This window comes from Lacerta agilis, chromosome 2 (genome assembly GCF_009819535.1).
Source record: "Lacerta agilis isolate rLacAgi1 chromosome 2, rLacAgi1.pri, whole genome shotgun sequence".
NCBI lineage: Eukaryota > Metazoa > Chordata > Lepidosauria > Squamata > Lacertidae > Lacerta > Lacerta agilis.
Genome location: NC_046313.1, coordinates 93,213,381 through 93,233,211, shown reverse-complemented (window position 1 = coordinate 93,233,211; position 19,831 = coordinate 93,213,381).

Genomic DNA, 19,831 nt, shown 5'->3' with positions numbered 1-19,831 from the left:
ATCCCATCGGGCATTTTCAGATCAGGAAGCCCAGGCCAACCGGGACGGTATTGAGTGCTGGAGGGTGGAAAGAGGGAGAAAACTGCTACCCTTGCCTACCTTGGAAGTATAAGGGAAGTTCAACCCCATACCCACTGAAATTCTAAAGAAATGATAATGTGGATGAGGAAGAAAACAACAACCCTTTCTTGTTGGGGAAAGAGGGCAGGATTTGGCTTAGCACCAGTCCAAACAGCAGGGCAGTGATTACAAATGCCACCACTGGTAGCACTGAAAAAATAAAACGTTGCCCCAGGATTGTTACACACACACAAACACACTGTCCAATTTTATGCCTGTTTTTACCAGCATTTATTTCTGCTCAAGGAGTGTAGGGTCCAACCATGTTATCCGCACAGCAAAGCAGGAAATAGCCACCTGGACATGAATTACCATGTGGGGAAAGGGAAACTTGTGTAAACCATATTTAGGTCATCACAGCAATCCTGGTGTGCACACATGACATGTACGTCAATCTGGGTTCTCTATTGAATCCCAGAACACATGCCCACAATGGAACACGTGTGCCTAGTTTTTGCACTCTGACTGTATGTAAGTGCTAACAAGGAAAAAGAATAAAACGACTTAAGACGTGAGTTTTCATAATGTCTGAATGTTCAGATGGGAGCCTGATACATGGCGCTGGCAGAGGCGCATTGGGACTTTGCCACTTCCATGTGTCAGACTTATATCTTTCTGTTGTGACATTTAAAAGATGCATGTCTTTGGCTACTGCTTTCTCATTTCCATAGCTGATTTTGAGAGATGCAAGTAAAAATAATGTTGCATTTGCCAAAGTATAAATATTCAGAAGCTAAGTTTCATGTTGCCGCAAGATCCACAGAAATATCATCTGATACTCTCAGAGGACACTCTCTGATGTGAGCTTTAGTCTGACAACATCTGGAGGGAACTATTATGGCTACACCTATCCACACTTTCAGCAGCTTTCCAGGGTTTCAAACAAACGTACCTCCCAGACCTTCCTTGAGATACTAATAACAGAACATGGGACCTTCTGCATAGAAAGCAGATGGTATAGACATTTAATGGTACCACTGGCTACTCATGCAGTTGTAGAACTTTTGTGGCTCACAGGTATTTTCCAGTAGGACTTTGCCTAAAAACTTTGTGTCTCCTTGAGAGAAACTAGAGCTTCATTAGCACCTTTAAAACAATATTATTGTTCCCTAGAAAAAGCTGTAATTTCACAGTTTTATGGATATTGTGTGCTGTAATGGCAGCCCTCTCTACTCTTCTAGGATGAATTGCAGAACATCTTAAATGGGTTGCAATCAGCTCTTATACCGAGACATTGTCTTGAAGGGTTAATGCAGAAGACACTATAGTGTGATTGGTCTAGATGGCTGTTTTGTGTTTTGAGAGAGGGAGGTGGTGGGGAGAGGTGGAATTTGAACTGTCACGGAGATAATGCTATGGTATCACTTCAGTTACCAGCCAACAATACTCTACAAAGGAAGGGAAATATAGAGATATATACATATTTTATCATGAGCCTCTGATCAGTACACACTTGATGTAGAACAGCCATAGCAACTACATTATCTTTCGCCCCGGGGTTAAGGTCATTGTCAAGGATTTGAGGACAAGCTTGTATTGCAGCTGCCTGCATTTAGAGCTGTCAGTGCTCAGAAAAACCTGCTTGATGGACACGTTCTTGTTTGTAACTTTTTCTCCCTCAAGCCCTGAATGCCTTGAGAAGACTTAATTACAAACGGTGCAGAAAAATCTCTCGAAATAGCACATGAGGCTCATGCCTCTGAGAGCCCAGAAATCTGAAGGAAGTGCACGAATGAAAAACAATTGCTCATTTGTGGTCTTGCTGCTCTAGGTTTTTGCTTGTTGGGGGATTATCAGCTGCTCTTTTTGTAAGTTTGATGGTGGGGGGAACTGTGATATTGATTCAGAGGAGAGACAAGGAGATCTGTTTTACTTGTAAATGGCTCTGAGATTCAAGGGGAAGCGAGAGAAGGAGCTGCTAAATAATAAATGTGTCTAATCAGAAAGTTCACATTAAAAGAAATGCTACGTAGCTGCAACTACTACTACTACTACTAACTGGGAGCCACATAAGGAATAACAGTAAACTTTGGCCGTCGTTATCAGTTGCCCTGAGATAAGTAGAAGTAATAAGTTCTTAGCTAACTCTGACCTGGGAGAGGAGATTCTGATATATGTTGGGTTGGTTATATTTTTGCATGTTTAGTTCAGCTGGAAAAAAAGTAGTTCCAAGCATTCTTCCCACCCGTCTCAAGATGCATTGGAAGTGATTTTCCTTGAAAAAGAAATGCATTAGAAACCAATTCATTTGCGCACATATCCCTTTTCATTTGTTTTCGGTTGATGCTCCCATTGTCTGTTCGGTGCTCAAGCAACACAAAGCGGGAACTTGGCCGAAAGGTAGATCAAGATCTGCTGGTTGATATTTGCAACAGATCCGAAAAAGTTTATATCATTATTATTTAAAAGAAACAAAACAAAAGAGGCTTTTCCATCTTTAAATTAGATTGCTCATGTGAAGAAAGCTTGCAAGTATGGGCAGAGCAGGAGTAGATTTTTGCTTGAAAGTGCTGTGACCTCACTTATTGTACTTAAAAAATAATAATTCCTAGATTGAGTGTGTGCTTGGGGAAACCCCCTTCCTTAATTCTGAGTCTGTGCCTGACTTCAGGAGCCACTGTTTTGCATTTTGTACCCGGCTCTGGTTTTTTGGATCCATGCATTCTAATAAAAAACAAAGTAGATTTTATAAGTCTGCAGTCTGCTCACCCCTGAGATACAGAGCATAAAGGACTTAACACACAATCTATGTGGTGATTTAGATGATGTCCCCCAGTTTTTGTTGGACCACAACTCCCATCATTCCTGACCATTGGCCATGCTGGCTGGGGCTGATACAAGGTGTAGTCCAGTGACATCTAACAGGAACCATTTTGGTTACCCATGATCTACAATGTGGCTCTGCACGAATCACAGCTACGAAAACTTGGGGATGGAATGCAATTTTCAGCCCAAAGGGGGTGTGATAAAATGATGCTAAACCCACCACTCTTCCTCAGTCTCTCTCTCTTTCTTCCTCTTCCCAAGTTACTTTTTCGCAGATGGGCATCGTTCCAGTTTCAGAGATCAGATGGGGGCAAATTAATTTGGGCCTGGTTGCAGTAGGAATAGGGAGCAGTGAGAAGGGAGGGGGACATATCAACACATACTGCCCATTTTTTTATCATTCGAAACATCTATGCCCTGCCTTTCCTCAAGAAGCCCAAGGAAGCTTATAATGTCAGTTAAAACAATGATTTTAAGAAACAGTTTGACAGCCATTATTTATTTATTTATTTATTTATTTATTTATTTATTTATACCCCAGCCACTCTGGGCAGCTTCCAACAGAATATTAAAATGCAATGGTCTATTAAACATTAAAAGCTTCCATAAACAGGGCTGCCTTCAGGTGTCCTCTAAAAGTCTTCTTGTTGTTTTTCTCTTTGACATCTGGTGGGAGGGTGTGCCACAGGGCAGACGCCACTACCGAGAAGGCCCTCTGCCTGGTTCCCTGTAACTTGGCTTCTCGCAGTGAGGGAACTGCCAGAAGGCCCTCGGCACTGGACCTCAGTGTCTGGGCAGAACAATAGGGGTGGAGACGCTCCTTCAGGTATACTGGACCGAGGCCGTTTTGGGCTTTAAAGGTCAGCACCAACAAAATAGACAAAAGGCCATAAAACACTAAACAGCAAAGAGAGAGAGAACATGTCAACAATTTAACCACAGCAATTAAAACCACTTCTAACCATTTATGGTCCAGAGATCATTCTCAAAGGGAATGTTTTGACCATCCTATTGGAAACCATGGTGGAAGTGTAGGTGAGCTTGGATGCATCCACTGAATAAGCCATCTCTCTGCTAAAAACTAGACATATTTCTGGGGGTGTTCTCATTATCCCCTTTTGTGCTTTTAAATTGCATCCCCATTCCTTGTTTTACACATGATTGGGACAGATCCAGGTTGAAAGACACATGTCTGCCACTGCCTCATACAGTTGGTCTCAAGTCTGAAGCTTGCATTTTAAATGTCGTAGGAGAATAAGCCAAAATGCACAGGCAACATTTAGGGCTTGTCCACACCTCTGTTTGTACTGCAATCCCCCCCCCCCCAAGAAAAACCCACTGTTTACCACTGAATCAGACCAAATGGCAATGGAATTTTCAGCAGATTGCCATTTTCTCCAACTCAAAACCACTTGCACCGATGCCTAGAACTTGGGACAAACGGGAAATGACTCAGATCTAGTCATGGGACGAGTGGAAGTGTGAATGAGCCCTTAGCTGTAAATGGTATTGGGTGAAAACTTCTTCAGTCCCATCTTAGGGACTCCCTCCCACCACCACTCACACACACACACACCAGCCTCAAGCAGAATGCTGAACATCCGCCCTTGATCCACTTGGCCTCTTAATGAAGAATTGAGTTTCTTACTGTCCGGCAATTATAGTGTGTTACTAAAGGGTACCAATGCCATTACATTCCTGACCTGTTAAGATAATTAACAGGTTCCCAGAAGTTCTTATAGCTGAGTTATGGGGCACCTTATGAATTTTCTTTGCAATAGGAAGTAACGAACAGGGGAGAAAAAGGCAAAGGCTTGCTGGTTTCATTTTAGCTTCTGCTATGATAGTACCTCAAATATTGCTAATGCCACCAGGGACATTGTTAGGGGAGAACCCAAGGAACCTGGGTCGCAGATCTCCTATATCTATCTATCTATCTGTCTGTCTATTTATCTATCTACAGGTAGGTAGCTGCTTTGGTCTGCCATAGTCGAAACAAACAAAAAATTCCTTCCAGTAGCACCTTAGAGACCAACTAAGTTTCTATCTATCTATCTATCTATCTATCTATCTATCTATCTATCTATCAGGATTCTCTTCTCCCCACCCACATGCTTTTCCATTCTAAGATGGAGCAGTCAGAGTGGCTAACATCATTAAACAATTAGGGGGAAAGGGAAGATGATGAAGCCAATCTGCTTTAGTCCAGTTGGATAATTTTAGAAGCATATATCCAGTGCAATAACAGGAACTTAAAAAAGAAGAAGTTCCTGGGAGAATAATTTTTATTATCCTTATTTTTTATTGAATTGGTGAGTCACCTCATCTTGCCAAGGGCAACCCAAAGTGACTTACAACCGAACAAACAGTCTGACAAAAGCCCCACACAGAGATACATTCAGTGCTTTTTTCCTAAAACAATATTTAGGGGTACTCTCATTTTGACTCAAGAAAATCACAATTTTATAGTTCAAATCGGGGGAAATAAATACAGTAAATGGACAAAAGTCTAAAGCAACGGAACTGACGATTCATTGTGCTAGAGAAGAAACTATTTTTTTTAAAAAAAACACACACACACATTAGTTTCTTCGCCAGTTAGAATCACAAAATGTTTAGGGGTATGCGCACCCCTGCGTGCCCACAGGGAAAAAACCCCCACTGAATACATTTAAATAAACCGAAAAAAGAAATATATGAAAAAGGCCTTCTAAAGGGCCACAGATAGCTAAAGGCCAAAGGCCTGGTCATAGAGTAAAGTTTTTGCTGGCTGCCTAATGATATATAATGATGGTGCCAGGTGAGCCCCCCTGGGGGGAGCATTCTACAAATGGGGAGCCACTGCAGGAAATGCCTGTTCTCATGTTGCCACACCCAGACCTCTTATGGAAGAGGCACACTAAGTAAGAAGCACCAAAGATGATGATTGCAGGGTCTGAGTTGGTACAAATAATAATTACACAGTGGTCAGACCAAAGGCCTGCTGAAACATGCGTGTCTTCAACAAGGACTCAGCTAATGTAGGACTCAGCTACATTAATGAAAATAAAATGTTATAAATGTGGTATAACACTGTGACACCAGATGGCGCTGTAGAGCTGAAATCAGAACTCTGTGAAATTTTCCGTTGTGAGCTTTAAAACATTTTTTTCCTAGAGCATTTTCAAAGCTATTTTTTTATTGCTGTGTAGATGCAGCTCAAGTGATGCAGAAGATGGATAATGGTGGGAGAGATGAATTTGTTAATGAGTTTTAGATCCTGGGCACTGCAACTGAGAAATCTTCTTTTCTTTTGTTCTCACCAGCCATGCTTCTGATGGCAGTGGGACATGCACAGGGTCTTTCCTACAGACCCAATGAATGGGCAGGATCATCCATGGTGGGAGTGATCTTTCACATACCCTGGCCTCCAGCTGCTAAGAGATTTAAAGGTAATAACTGTTGTGATATCAGTACAAGCCGAGCTGCGAAGACGCTGAAGCAGCAAGGTCACTTGACTTGACTAAGAGTCATATTTCACTCTGTGAGAAACACACTGGCCATAGTAGCCCACTCACATGTGATGTCATTGTATTTTACTATTGTATTCTTTACTTTCAGTTCTGCATCAGGAGATGCAGACGCATTTAAGACACAGCTCTGAATTATGAGCTGCTACGCAGAGACATTCTGCTTTATCTACAATAAAGTAGGTTCTTAGCCAAATGGCTGTTGTGTATGTTGTTTTCAAGCTGGGAACAACTGCATATTACAATTGTGCCCCTGGACTCTAGGAGCCAGAGGGCACGGAAGCTTCGTCCGTCTTGGGGGTCAGTCTCTCAACCTGCCCCCGCGGGAAGTTATCATAACATTGGTAGCAGAGGATGGTTTCCGAACATCGGACCTTTGATGACTTCTGCCTGATGTTTATCTGCCGGCAAAGAAAGCAGCCTTAAACAGCGTCCTGCAATTCCGGGGGAGTTTTTTCGTGCTGAAGACGGCCGTTTCCCACTGTGAGAAGACGCGTTAATTGACTGTGAGTAGTACCGGACTGATTTACGAGGCAATAAACCTCAGAAGGCTAGGTTTGTTTGCTTAAATTGCTTTCTGAAGTCAGAGAGTAAAAAGCCTGCTTTTTCGCCACTATGGCAAAGGATAGCAAGCAGAGCAGCAGCTCCCTTTGTCCAATGCTTACTGATGAAAATTTCCAGACATGGCGAATTAAAATGGAAGCTGTGCTTACCAGGCAGAATTTGCTTGATGTGGTCACTAATGCCCCTCCACCTTTCCCAGGCCCTCGATGGCTGAACAGGGACAATCAGGCGAAGGCGACCATTGTTTTGCATCTTGACCAATCCCAGTTAATACACATCAGGGATTTGCTTCACGCTAATGATTACTGGGTTGTTTTGCAAAATGAACATTTGAGGATAGCGGCAGGGAGTTCCATGCTGCATTTCCAACGTCTCACCAACCTAAGGCGAAAGGAGGGAGACAATTTGCGTTCGCATCTTAACCATATGAAAGAATTAAGAAGTGAACTCGCACAACGCAACGTGCAATTAAACGAAGATGTGTTTTGTTTCATGGTTTTGAATAGCCTCCATGCCGGTTATAGTGCTATTGCATCACAGCTAGGTGCCCTGGATGCTCAAAACTTAACCGTTGCCAGAGTCTTCTCAACTTTGTAAAATGAGCAAGATCGTTGTGCTGCTCAAAATGAGGCTAATGGAAGGGGGAGTGAAGCGTCCTCTACCCCACCTAGTGGTCCAACTGAGCATGTGCAAGCTCTTAAAGTCATACGCTGCACAAACTGTGGCATGAGAGGACACAGTTTCCAGACCTGCAGGAAGCCCAAGAAAGGATCTACTCAACAAGCCAGTGGATCTACAGGCAAGGCGCAAGCCAAAGTCTCCAAAGGGCGCACAGTTGCATTGCTTACACAAGGCGTGCAGGAGCAGGATGACATTAACATTGACCTGGCTTTTGTTATTGATTCAGCTGCCAGCCACCACATGACCGCAAACAAGCGTTTATTTAAGACTTTTAAGAGGCTGGACTCCACCGTGTCGCAGGTGAGTGGAACACACCTGAAATCGACTGGAGTTGGAACTGTTTATCTTCAGAGTCTCCAGCTGTCTATCAGCAACGTGCTATATGTCCCAGAAATTGCCTACAATCTGCTAAGTGCATCACAGCTTACCGAGAAGGACTGCGAGCTCAGACTGCGCAAAGGACTTTGCACAATTTTTAAAGATGGACAGGTGATCCTTACAGCTCAGAAGAACAAAGATGGACTGTTCTTACTGTCGTTTGAATCTACTGACTGTTGTTATGATGTTGTTGACTCTTATTTTGCAGGTGCTGCTAAGTCCAAGGAGACTACCAAACAGCCACGCAGAGAAAAGGTCACAAGATGTTTCCAGCAGGTCTCTGCTGATGTAATAGGGCTTTTGCCACAATCTAGAGGCGGAGCTACCTGTTATTTATTGCTGTCTGACCATTTCTCTAAATTTTCTTGGATTTACACTATGAAAAGTCCGCAGCAAGTCTTGGCCAAGTTCACTGAATTTTGTGCTAAGATAGATTTCATGCATGATGGCAAAATTGAATGTTTGTATACTAATCAATTACCAGTGTTTGATTCACAGGAGTTCAAGGACTTTCTAAGTCAACATTGCATTCGGCACAAAGTTGCTGTCAGCCAATCATCATGGGACAAAGATTTGTGTGTTAAAATTAACACAATACTACGTGAGGGTATGCAGGCGCAATTGCTAAGTGCAAAGCTGTCTGAACAGAATTGGGCTGAAAGCCTATCTGCCTTCACATATGCTTGGGTCAGGAGTATTCCAAAAGGAATGGAATGCTCACCTTATGAGATACTGTTTAACAGAAAGCCTTCTGTTAAGCATCTTAAGGTTTTTGGTTCTCAGATGTGGGTGGAATCACTTGAAGGTGCAACCATCCAAGGCATCTTTATGGGCTATGAGAAAGGTCAATACAGAATTCTATTGCCTTCCTCAAACACAGTAATTCTTACTCAGGAGGTAGAACCTACTGAAAAGCCGGAGACACAGATTCTCCAAAGCTTTCCCATTGATGTCAATACATATGAGGATACTGACACCAGCAGTAGCAGTGCAAGCTCAACCACGGCTAGTTCCGACACAGGTGACACTGTCATTGAGAGAACTCATGCTATGACCAGGCCATCAACAGATGATGATGTGCTAGGATCTTTAGAGCCACTGTTTACAATTGGTAAAGTTTCTCCAAAAACTCCTGTTCAGGAGAAACTCAGCAAAGAGGATCTACATCTTATGCGTAGATCTGAAAGAGTAACAAAAGGTCAGGCGCCCAAACGTTACTCCAAAGAGTTTGCAATCTCAGCTGTTGCAAATGTAGCTGTAGTTTGCACTCAGGCTCATTTCACAGGTGTGAAAAAGCCACAGCAACAGGTTGCAAAGTTCAACACTGTTCCTGCTAACACACACAGAGCAAGTGCTCTGGTCCCCTGGAGAGTTGGTTATCAAAGGCTTCAACTGGTAGAACCAGTCTCAGAGAGTTCCAAGGGTGGAACAAAGACATCAGATTCATACTGTGTATATGATAACTGTTTGTTTACTTCTCTTAATAATGCCTTAACTTACGCCGCTCTCACATTGTCTAATATCGGGGGAGGATGTTGTGATATCAGTACAAGCCGAGCTGCGAAGACGCTGAAGCAGCAAGGTCACTTGACTTGACTAAGAGTCATATTTCACTCTGTGAGAAACACACTGGCCATAGTAGCCCACTCACATGTGATGTCATTGTATTTTACTATTGTATTCTTTACTTTCAGTTCTGCATCAGGAGATGCAGACGCATTTAAGACACAGCTCTGAATTATGAGCTGCTACGCAGAGACATTCTGCTTTATCTACAATAAAGTAGGTTCTTAGCCAAATGGCTGTTGTGTATGTTGTTTTCAAGCTGGGAACAACTGCATATTACAATTGTGCCCCTGGACTCTAGGAGCCAGAGGGCACGGAAGCTTCGTCCGTCTTGGGGGTCAGTCTCTCAACCTGCCCCCGCGGGAAGTTATCATAACAATAACCAACTCTTTGAATTGCACCTGTGAATGGAGAAGCAACCAGTGCAGCTGGTATGAAAATGAAGTCATAAGTTCCAAAAACCTGGCTCCAGTCAATATCGCTGTTGGTGCATTTTGAACCAACTGAAGTTTCCAAATGGTCTTCAAAGGCAGCCATACACAGAGCAAGTTATAGTTATCCAGTCTTGATGTAGCTAAGGGGTATGTGACCAAGGTTGGTGTATCTTACAAATCTGGGCAAAGACAGTCCTGGCCATTGTCTCCACTTGAAAACCTGGAGCTAGCTTAGACCCAGGAACATCCCCCATTCACAAACATACCACAAGTTAGAGTAAGGTTACCAGACATCCCCGTTTCCTGGGGATAGTCCCTGGATTTACAAATCAGTCCCCATACAAAATCCTCTGAAGTTGAAAATTGTCCCCGGATTAATTGAATTTTTTTGGAAACCTTGAGTTAGAGTGTTACCCCAAGCAGGATTAATCAACAGCGCTATTGGATCAATTGCTTAGTAGCCCTACAGATCGAAAACATTTCTGTTTTGTCTGGTTTCCCACATCCAGCCCTTATCAGTTTCATACAGTTATTCCATTTGGCAGAAGTGGCTCATCTGCCTTTGATTTCCAACCCTGAGACTGTTCTTACTTGTTGCCTCTCTCCCCGGGGGAGTGACGGCTACAAAAGACCCACATGCCCTTGTCCAACTTTTTAGAAACATGCTGGGGGAAGCAGTGGTCCATCAATAGACCAGAGGTCATTGTGATCCATGATATTTATTATCCCATGTGATCAATGATATTTATTTCCACCCATAAATTTGGAGCAAGCACGCATGTAGTTTTGTATTATATATTGCCAATTCCTATCGCCAATACTTTGTCAAGGGAAATTTATCCAAAGTTTCCCATGAACACAGCAATAAACTGGGCTCAGCCAGTGCTGAAAAGGCAGAACGTTTGAAAAATATCCATCATCTTCAGCTATAATGATCGGTGATTGTTAAGTGAAACTCTTAAGTACAGTGTGATGCCTTTCATTACTGACTACTGACATGGCATCAATAGATGCGGCACATTGTACTTCAGCCAAATTAGATTAATAAAATGCATTGATTGGATGACAATGAAAATGAAATATGGCGCCATCACCCCACTGCCCTGTGAATGAGTGAATGAGCATTAAAAAAATTATATATAAATAAATAAAGTGCTTCTTTGTATTGCATTATCTCTCAGATATGTCACTTTGCAGTGGATCCTCTTCACACTGATACCAACAGCCCACTCTCAGCTCGATAGATTATATAAAGGTGTGTGTGTGTGTGTGTGTGTGTGTGTGTGTGTGTGTGTGAGTGAATCAAGATGTAAAAGTAGAAGCCTTAGGGATTCATAATGCTTCCATATATCTTCTTGAATTATCTGACACCATTTATACAACTTAGGCATACTAGATCAAACCTTGTCATAATGAGATTTTCTGTAGTGTGTTGAAGGTGTTTGGTGGAGAGATCAATTTGTCTCCAAGTAACGGTACTTGCCTTCTATCCTGGGCCAACAAATGGATAGAAAAATATCATCCCCTGCTTTCCAAAGATTGCCTTAGAAATCACACCAAGTCCTTAGTCATACATTGCTAAGAAGAACTGTGGGACCCAGTGTAGTGTGGCTGCATTCTGATGATGTTCAAAAGAAGCAGAAAACACAGCTGGGGCGACAATGTGGTTGTATCCCCCCAATAATAATGCCAAAGCAGTGTGAACCTGCTTCCTCGTCATCTATACAGAGTCTCTAGAGAGAAACTGCTTTTGCCACTTGGTTCAGGTCTCTGGATGTTACCAAGGCTTATAGGACTACATCACAAAGAAGTAACTTCCATGTGTCCCAGGAATCATAAGAACCAGCTCACCAAGGCTTGTGGATTATAATAATTTCCTCCAAACAAACCGTATGCCATATATCTAGCTAAAAGTGGCTTCCGGTAGGTTAAATGCGTAAAATGGATACTCCAGACAGATTACTTGCATTGTAGTTAGTTAAGAAAACTGGCTTCTCTTCCCTGAACTAATGGAAAATGAGAATACTGTTCACTAAACAGTCAGGGGTACATTGGTCAGTGTGATCTCTGAGGTTCTATAACCTATGAAAGTTATATTGTGAAGATATTAGGAGCTATACTGAATCTGACCTGTTGTCCATCTACCTGAATGTTTTCAGTTCTGACTAGCAGCACCTCTGAGATATAGGCATGCAAAAATGTGCTCTGCTGCTAATGTAGGAGTCCCTCCTTCAATGGATTTTTTTTCCCTTCTGAAATATTTTCCACTATACATTAAAAATCCAGAGAAAATCCCAAACCCTCTCCCATTCACTTTGGTTTGCTGAATTCTCTTTCCTGCTTCTCCTTTTGAATCTTTCTGCGATGCATCCCTCTACTAGGATATTAATACATCCTATTGTAGAAAACATACCTAACGATCCTATACCGAGTACCTAATCTATGGATTTTCTTAAGATCCTTTTAAAAAAATACTGTCTATGTTGCAGGAAAGCTGTATTTTAATTTGTAAAAACTTCTGATAATTATTAATGCATATATCAAAGCAAGCTTAATGAGGTTGTCTTTCAAAATGAATCCTATCTGCTGGAGATTGTAAAGACTAGCATCATCTCAGATTGGAAGTTCACAGAGGTAAAAGAGAGAATGAGAGAGAGAGAGAGAGAGAGAGAGAGAGAGAGAGAGAGAGAGCGCACTGGTTTTCACCCATCTCAAGGAAAGCATTAGTATTCATCTTCAACACTGAACCTTATGAATCCTTATGTTTATAATACTTCTCAACTGGAATAAATCTTACAACTGATTATCACAGCATTTGGCACCATGCCACCTGCAGTTCTGGGAACAGTATTCAATCAATGTGTAAACCAGTGAAATGCCAGGAACTTTTGAAAGATCAAGGAGGGATGATTAGTTATTTAAGAATAAACAATGGTGAAATGTTGAGTACAGCTTCCTCCTACAAGTTGGGCAGAGAAGAATTTTTTCCATTATTTGAAAATAAACATCTCTGTTATATTTTAGGATTTAGGTAGTTGACTCATGTTTCGTTAACTTCCTAGACTACATTCACACACAAGTGAGGCAAAATATACTGATTAGACCTTGAAATAATATATATTAACAGCCAGTTCTTCCAGTCTTGCACTATGGGATGGAGGCAGAAAGCTGCAAATGGGACTGCTACTTTCCAGGGCTCTGAGGATGGCAGGCTAATTCCCAGACCCTGTTCCATGATGGCAAGTTTGAGCACAGTGCTAGCACCTTGATCTGCTGCTTCTGTCCCTTCCTATATTTTAGGTGCCCCGTTCAGCCTCCTATGCCCTCCAACATGTCACCATGGAAAATCAGGATGTGCTCCCATGTGAGTGACCCATGCAAGATCGCAGTGCCCTGAAACATACTTTTGGGGGGCACCGCAATCTCACACAGCCCCAAAAGATGAGCATCTTTCAGGTCCACAGTGCCCAAAAAATGGGATGTCCTGATTTTATTGGGACAGTTGAAGGGTATGATATAATGAAAAGGCAACATGCAAATCAAGGTTGTCTCTGCAGACAGAATCTGTTGCAATTACTGCTATCCTGTATGGATAGCATCTCTGAGTTGCAACATGTCTCATTAAAAGCATGAAGTCTTCCATAAGAAATTTCTCACAGTTCGTCCCTTGACCACCAACTCATCTTACACCAGCTACTCAAATAAAATTGAATGAGAAACATGTGGTTGATATATCAGCATGGTCAAGCGGCCACTGCTTTATTTAAAATAAGAAGAAGTAACAGAAACCACAGAAGATGACAACATGGTTTTCATACACTGTTGTATCTAATTGATTTAGCATATCTACCCATGCTGGGCATGCTGCATGGTTCATTTTTAATGTTGTCCAGTCACAATGTAATTGTTGAAGTTCAAATGAACTGCGGGTACTTTAGAAATGCCCACAAGCTATCCATTGACAAGCCTCTAAATATCCATAGGGTGCCTAATTAGTTAATATAAAGTTGCAAACAATCTCATGTATTTTCTATTGTTGTTCCATATCTCCAAACAAAGGAGTCCTTGAACCAGGCTTAATTATTTCAATCTTGATCGCTTTAGTGATCAACACAACGGAAAAGGTACACTTTTCCTTAAGCTTTTCACAGTAACAGTCTCTACCTCTCACCATGCGAGAATCGTTTTTTTTCTAAACAAGGCAGATTGCAGAGGCAAGAATAGTCATTTGCAGGCTCGGATCTGATTTCTCTTTTGCCGTGACATAAGGTTCAGCTGCGATCTGCTGAGTCAGACTATGGGTCCACATAGCTCAGCTTTGTAGCAGTGGCTCTCGCAAGATCTCAGGCAATGGTCATCATTCCTGCCCTTCAACCTGTGCTTGTTTTAACAGGAAATGCCAGGGTCTTAACTAGGATCTTCTGTCTGCAAAGCCTTTACCACTGAGCCTTGTAAACGGTGTGGGTTGCAGAGTCAAAAATAAAAAATAAAGATCCCATGACAATGACAAAACCTTTGTACAGAAAGTCACCTGTCATCATCTGTTTACTTGACTTTTGTTCTAAGCACAGGTTTAGCCGCTGGATTTTGTTCCTTGGTCATTGGTGCTAAAATAAATCCTCTCACTCCTGTACAGAAAGTCATGGGCTGATGCTGTCAGCTGCCCGCATGGATTCCGTGCCAGCATCCCCAGTCATTGCACAGGAAGAGACCATTCCTTGCCCAGGAAGAATCGCATGTGAACATCACCTGCCAACATGAAATGAATGTAGAAGCATACTAGGCATGGGACTCAGAATGAATTATCTGATTATGATATATAATTACAATGGGTGTGTATGTAGAATGAAAGCAGAGATAACTGGAAGGTACAAGAAACAGAAAGACGTAGTGTGTAAAAGATTTCGTTTTGGTTCAGAAAAGCTCTTTGTAACGGCTCCTTTCTTTTTTTCAGATCTCTGAAAAGGGTTGCCACTGTGGCTATTCTATTCTTTCTCCTGGTCTCGAAACGGTTCTCCATTCTTTTTAATATTCATTTTTATGTCAGGGCAATATATATTGGCACCTTACTTATGGCGTTAGTAAAAATGTGCTTATGCGCTATGATTCTCTTATGATAGAAACATAAAATCTCGGAAGGATCAAAGTCCACGGAGGCCCGCCATCCTGCAACATCAGGAAATTGATTGCGAGAGAGATGCCCACCTAATGCTAAGGGATTGTTATTTATTATAGCACTAATATTGTGCTGGGGTGCATTAGAGACCAGCGTGAAGGCAAGGTCCCTGTCCTGGAATGCATGCGGGCTAAGTGGTTGATCCTGAAAACACTTAAGTTGGCGAGGAAATTTATTCACACATATAATCTGAGGGAGGGAGAGAGAGTGAAGAGGGGGGAGGACGGAGGGATTTGTCCTCTAGATCATATTAAATTCACCTGATTCTGAAAAGGAGCTTTTATGCAACTGGAGAGCCAAGGAATCACATCCAACAGTCTACTTCCCTTAATAGAATGTTGAAACGAAGCTGCAGATGGACTGCATTCAAATCGCAGAGACAGAACAGGGAATTCAAATGATAATCACTCTCCCCACACTGTTCTCCCCAGTGCATGATTTTAATAGCATTATATCTGAGCTTTAATTTTAGTCAGCGATTGACACTACACTCCTCAGGAGTCCAGGACCCCATTTCCCCCATTTCCCTTTCCAGAATTCAGTTCGCCAGCCTTCAAAGTAAGTAATAATGGAACAGGGATTGCCTTTGTGCATAAGTGGAGTGCCTTTCCTTCATCGACAACAGCCAGCTACTGCTCTGTTTGGATTTCAGATCCAGGAAATGGTTGCAAGGAACCCTTCAGGAAGTGTCATGTTTTACACTGTCTTTGTATATGCTGGAAGCTGCCCAGAGCGGGTGGGACAAACCAAGTCAGATTTGCAGGATACAAATTATAAAATTATTATTATTATTATTATTATTATTATTATTATTATTATTATTATTAGTTTCAGTAAGAGCTAGTGAAATGCAGGGGCTAGGGCACTGGAGTATGATTGGGGAGACCTAGGTTCAAATTCCCACTCAGCTATGAAGCTCAGACCCATGGCTAGCCTACCTCACAGGGTTGTTGTAGAAATTAAAATGGGTGAAGAAGTACGCATTTAACTACTTTGGAGGACAGGCAGGATATACCCATAGGCAACAAATTTTACAAATAAAGTATTTTTTTATGTTGTGTCTCAGTTGACCCAATAGTTTAAACCTTTGTTTGTATTCTTTTTAAAAGACTCTTACCACCTGACTTGCCTTTTTCTGCACCTTCTCCAGATCTACTATATCTCATTTGAGATGGAATGACCAGACCTGATGACTTTACAGTGGTGCCTCACAAGACGAAATTAATTCGTTCCGCGAGTAGTTTCGTATTGCGAAAAATTCGTCTTGCGAAGCACGACCATAGGAATGCATTGGAATTTAATTCCCATAGGAATGCATTGAAATTTTCGTCTTGCGAAGCACAGCCATAGAAAAATTCGTCTTGCGAGTCACCTAAAAATCGCAAAACCCTTTCGTCTAGTGAGTTTTCCGTTGTGCGAGGCATTCGTCTTGCGAGGTACCACTGTATTCTTAAATTTCAGCACATTGTGGATTTAGATAAAAGCATCGTACCTATATTTTGCTTTTGCTTTTCTTCATAATTCCCAACAGCTTGTTTACTCTTTTCCCTGAGACAGTACACTGAATTAACATACTGTGACCTGAGTACTTATAGCCAATTCAGAACTCTGCAATCATTGTGAAGTTCAGATTACTTGTCCCAGCGCACCTTTGCTCTGCCATTATGTCATCCACTCACCCGGTTTGGAGAGATTCTTTTAGAAATATGCACAATCTATTTGCATTGTTACTATTCGGAAAATGTCAACATTGCCTGAAAAGTCAGTATTGTCTCATCATGTTTCCTTATAGAAATGTAATAAATAGTAATAATTTTCCACAGATCATTTATTAGTGAGTTAACAAAACAAACTACCATTCCCAACAATGACCCTTAAGATACACCACAGATTACTTGTGCAATTGATGAATTATTTTAACACTGTTAACAATGATCATAAGTGGGGGTCATTGGTGCTTTAGGTGGCGCAAGCAGAGGGATTTTATGGTCTCATCTGCACTACACATTTAAAGCAGTGTTATACCACTTTAAACACTTTAAAGCTCCCCCTCCCCCAAAAAATATATCATGTGAGCCATAGTTTGTTATGGGTGCTAAGAACAGTTAGGAGACTCCATACACCTTACAGAGTTGCAATTCTTAAGTGTCAGCCTTCGGGGAAGTGGCTTCCTCCCTTCCTTTGGCCGTGGATAAGCAGAACAAAGCAAAAATAGTCCCTTACCATTTAAAGAGATTTTAATGACCACAGCGAAAGAACAAAGAGTCCATTCTCGGAGTAAAGGTGCTCCCAATTAAGGTTTTCACCCACTTCCCCCCGAGTCACCCTCATCGCTTCCTCACCTTGCAACCTGATCTTGCAATCACTGTGCGTTCTGTGCAGCTACCTTATCTAATATCCGTGACCTTGGACTGATCGGCTGGACACTTTCCAGAGAACCGGAGAAAACTCTCTCTCTCTCTCCCGGTTCTTCTTTTCCTAGTTGTTCACCACCCAGTTCTTCCCAACTTTTGTCTTCTGAACTATGTCCCCATGATCCCAGGCCATCTGAGATTTGGTGGGTGGTTATTAGGGGGGGGGGGACATTTCAAGTGATGGCACTCCAGCTTTGAACTCTGAGAAAGCGCTGCCAGAATTTAGGCTGAGATATTATTCTTAAAAAGTTTTGTTTTCTGTACTACCCTATATACTGTACCTTTAGTTACAGTGTATTTTTCTCTAATTATCATGTTCCATCAAGCCAAAGTTTCCCTCAGACATCAGCTTTTGTTCACCAGTAATATTATATGATATAATTATCATACAAAATGTGTCAAGTGATATTTCTTACTGGACCAGCTTTAGTGTGAATCATGATTCTTGCATTTAGAACAAGAGAGACTGGATATATTGATAGCAGTAGCCCACCTCAAACGTATGCCTGAACGTGCAAAAGTTAGAACTGCACAGAAGAAAGGGCACTAGGAATGGTGGAGAAATTCGATTCAGTTCGCATTTAAAGGTGAACCTACCTAATTAACACTTTCTGGAAAAATATGGGAGCCGAAGCACAGACTTCCTTCAAAATCCACACGTCTCTGAAACAGCAAATTAGGTAGTTATGCAAGGAGGTTAGGTGGTGCTTTGTCAATCAAACGTTATTCCACACATTAAACTGCATTTCCCTATCACTTTTCTTATTGCAAAAAGTCATTGGGAAAGCAGAACAAAATAAAATAAAAAAAATTCCTTCCAGTAGCACCTTAGAGACCAACTAAGTTTGTTCTTGGTATGAGCTTTCGTGTGCATGCATATTTCTTCAGATACACTGAAACGGAAGTCACCAGACCCTTAAATATAGTGAGGGAGTGGGGAGGGGTATTACTCAGAAGGGTGGTGGGAATGGGTGATTGGCTGATAGGTGTGGAAAACATGTAGACGACTTTTAACGACTGCAATTTTTACAGGGTCTTACAGGGAAAGGCAAGGGGTGAGATGGCTAAAGATAGCTTTGTCATGTATAATGAGATAAGAATCCAATGTCTTTGTTCAGACCAGGTTTCTCCATGGTTTTAAGTTTGGTGATTAGTTGCAATTCAGCCACTTCTCTTTCCAGTCTATTTCTGAAATTCCTTTGTATTAAGACAGCTACTTTGAGATCTTTTATAGAATGTCCTCGGAAATTGAAGTGTTCTCCTACTGGTTTCTCTGTTTTCTGATTGTCAGATTGAGAAATTATTTTGGGATTGAAAATATATGAACTGTGTTGTTAACAAATCAGACTGTGGATCCATTAAGTTTGATAAAGCCTGAGAGGGGATTTCTCCAGTGTCTCAGGCATGGGCATACTAACGGGGATACTTTGACTGGAGATGCTGCAGAATTGACATGGGACCTTCTGCATGAAAAGCATTGCTCTATCAGTGAGTGATGGGCTCTACTATTGCGTGTTCAGACCCAGAAACCGCCCCTTAACGAATTCACACATGACTCAAATATTTGGTTTGGTTTTTGGCAGAATTTAGGCCACAACTTTATTGATTACAGCAAGTGAGTGGTTGCATAGGCTCTAGTTCGACTAGCTCCCTGCCATTCAGGTAGCGCTGACCCAGGGTTCGAGCATAGGTCAGCCAAGGGTGAACACCTGGATAAGCGGAAAGCCAGGAGCACGCTATCTCCGCCACCCAAATTTCCCCCTGGACTCAGGCACAGGCACAACCCCCTCTCAGGGGTTGACCAAACCATCGAGTCCCTGGATTCCTTTAACGGAATACCCTTCACATAGGGATGGCAAGAGCGTTCCCCTGACCCTATCACCTGAACCAGAGCCTATCCACAACCTTACATGTTGTGCCAATTTGCTACACGGCAGGCGAAACCCAAATAGCAACAGCCAATCAGCCAAGTGGGGAAAATTCCTGCCGTGCCCCTGTCCCAATGACACACGACACACGACGGCATAGCAAGTTCAGGCACAAAAGGCCCTAAAAATAGGGAGAGGTAGGTGGGTGTTCCAAATGCACGTACTGAAAAAGGAAGCTCTGAGACACGTGCATGGGCATATATAGGTCCCTCGATACACTTAGACTGTGCCCCATTGGCCAGATTGAACCCAGCATCGAGGGACCTTCCAATCGGGTGTTGTGGCTGACCAATCG